This window comes from Myotis myotis, unplaced genomic scaffold (genome assembly GCF_014108235.1).
Source record: "Myotis myotis isolate mMyoMyo1 unplaced genomic scaffold, mMyoMyo1.p scaffold_m19_p_6, whole genome shotgun sequence".
NCBI lineage: Eukaryota > Metazoa > Chordata > Mammalia > Chiroptera > Vespertilionidae > Myotis > Myotis myotis.
The window spans coordinates 89,296,652-89,299,678 of NW_023416368.1; the positions used below are offsets into that span (position 1 = coordinate 89,296,652).

At 51.3% G+C, this 3,027-nt stretch overlaps 1 pseudogene; it reads left to right on the forward strand.

Annotated features, from left to right (window-relative positions):
* Nucleotides 1-1,234: 1,234 nt before the first annotated feature.
* Nucleotides 1,235-1,719, forward strand: LOC118658561 (annotated as a pseudogene).
* The last annotated feature ends 1,308 nt before the right edge of the window (nt 1,720-3,027 follow it).

Genomic DNA, 3,027 nt, shown 5'->3' on the forward strand with positions numbered 1-3,027 from the left:
GGTCAGCAGATGCAACCGAGAGAGCCGCGGGGCAAAGGCCGAACACTGGGGCAGTCATGTTTCTCCAGGGGCCAAGCCACAGCGCCGCTCCCGCCCCAGGGCCCACACCCGTGAGAATGGCCCCTTTGAGCTCCCAGCTCAGAGGTCACAGAGGCTCTGTTCCTCTGTGGGCCTTGGACCCAGGACTTCCTGCTGCCCAGGAACTGCTGGCTCAACAGAGCCCATTGTTCGTGGTGGGGGCAGGGCTGGAGGCCCGGGGGTAGGGGTGAGGTGGGAACCACTCAAGGGCCTGGCCAGTGACTAGCCTTGGCGGTGATCTTAGACTCCCTTGTGGGGTTCCAAACAGCAGGCTTTCCACTGCCGGCAGCCAGGGGCACCCACAGAAAGGCTCGCCTGTGTTGTCAGTATTGAGAACAGAAGTGCCGTGCTGGCTGGCCTCACTTCACGGCTCCTGCCACCTTGTCATTTCCAGTTCCCTGTAGCCCTGGGAGACAGGTGTCCTGCACCAGGGTGGTCCCACTCTGGGCTCCAGACCTAGCACTCCGTCACCACCTGCCTTCCTGCTTCTGTCTGAGTCACTGCTCTCCCAAAACTCCTCTTTGCTCTGACCCCTACCTCCCCTCACCCCCCATCTCCTGGCCTCTCAAGCCAGAAGACTTAGTCTCAGCTCTGCCTTCTGGCCTCTTCCCAAGAGAGAGCCCTACGACCTGTCTGCATAGAATAGTCTTTGTCTCCATTTCTTGTCTTAATAGCATCCACTTTCACCCTCCGAAGCATTCCCTTTTAGAAGATAAGTTACATGGCCAGCCTCCCTCACAGGCACCATTAAGCTGCTCACACCACTTCCTGCCCCAGGCGGCACCCCTTCCTGGCCACGTGTGGCACTCCCCTCACACCCTGCCACGCCGGAGAGTGGGAGCCAGTTGGCAGGTGTGATCCCATTGAGCAAATGAGGCCAATGAGAGCAGAGTGTGGTAGCAGCAGAACTCGGACTATGCAGGGCTCCAGGCCAGGTTTTCACTAAACCAAGCCGTCTTCCTGACCACAGCACCAGCCACATCTCAACTGCAGTCTGGGCTGCCCGCCTGGGACTTAACCTTTGCTGTCTTCCATTGTTCTTGAGTTGTTCCGTGTCTACTGGGTTGTTTTGTGACCATAGTCCCAGAGCCCAGGAACTGTGGCTTCTCCTTTTCTGGGCCACGGTACAGAGGACACGCTCCAGAAGTCCTTGCATATGGTGATGATCTTTCCTTTAGTGACAGCTCTGCAGGAAACATGAAATGAAATAGTGGGTCAAATAAAAACTAGAAGAGGAGAAAAGAAATGAAAAGAAAAAAGGAGAAGAAGCTGAAAGGCAATTGCTGTACAGCACTCCTGTTACAACTGAGAATATCTTACGTTGGAAAGCCAAGTTTGATGCAGAACCCTTGGAAATTAAAAAGAAGAACGAACAGGAAAAAAAATAAATTAAGTGGGAAACAGCAACCTGAAACAGATCATAATCTGGTCACAGCTGATATCTGGTTCTCAGAGGACGCTGGAAACACTGTGCAGGGAGATGAGTCTCTGTTCCAGGAAATGAATGAGTTGGAGCTGGAAGATGAGGATGATCCAGACCACAGTCCGGCTGACCCAGAGCGACTTGACCCATTGATGGACCATCCTCTCTGCAGAGGCCTGACTGCCACAGCATCTGTGTCTATGCTGAGAGGGTGTTGATTTTCCCTTCTCTTTTTTCTAAGAAAAAATAATCATTTTCAGGAGAATATTCTTCTGAAAGCTTTCATCAGTGAACTTAATAAACTGACCTTAAACTTTAAAAAAAAGAAGTCCTTGCAGAATCATTTCAAGTGGTGCTGAGTCCTGCAGCGTTAGGGGGCTGCCCAGACGCTGGCAAGCCCTGCTCAACACCGATGACATAGTGGCAGCTAGGGGAGAGCTCTCTAAACTGCCTGCCAGTTCTGCCATGTCCTACCTGGGCTGCCTGGGCCAAAACCATGTGTAGAGAAGACCTCTTGCCCCACAAGGCCACAGCCCCCCACAGAGACATTCCTCCAGGGAGATGGGCTTCATGGGCAGGGCCATGCCACCTGCCTCAAAGAAGGATATGAGGCTTCCATTCCAAATATATTCCAAGCCCCAAACCCAGGCCAAATAAGACTGCTGGTTTCAACGATTGGGGTAGTTGACCATGCCCTCCCTCTCTTCACCTCACCATAGTTTATGCAGAAATAACTGATGCAGCAAAACAACCTGTGACTCTTCCAGCTTCCCCTGCTCCCTCCCAACTGGGAACACAGCCTTGGAAGCTCTTCTCTAGCACAGAAGGGGCCTCGGTCTCCTCATCTGTAAATGAGAGGGTTGGACTGAACCAGAGACACCTCATAGAAATACAGCGTGAGCCCCATGTATAACTTTAAGTGGTCTAGTAGTTCCCTAGCTGCTTTGGCTCAGTGGATAGGGCTTTGACCTGCAGACTGAAGGCCCCAGGTTTGACCCCAGTCAAGGGCACATGCCCAGGTTGTGGGCTCGATCTCCAGTAGGGCGCATGCAGAAGGCAGCTGGTCCATGATTTTCTCTTATCATTGATGTTTCTATCTCTCTCTCCCTCTCCCTTCCTCTCTGAAGTCAATAAAAACATGTTTTAAAATAAATGGTCTGGTAGCCACATGTAAAAAGTAAAAAGAAATGTGTAAAATTTATCTTAATAACTTATCTCATTGAGTGCCATATATACAGTATATTATCATTTCAACATACAATGAATAGAAAAGTTTTTAACAAGACCATTTTTACATTTTTCTCGTGTCAGGTTTGAAAGCTGGTTTGTATCTTACACCTGCAGCACATCAGTGCAGGCCAGCCACACTTCCAGTGCTCAAAGCCACACATGTCGAGGGCGCGCCATATTGGACAAGGCGGGACCAGATGACCCAGTCCCTTCCCATTCAGGGGACTTCTGATTTCATGATTGAGCCCCACTCTTTACCTGACACCAGACCCTCGGCCACCAGGCTCTGCCTTCTG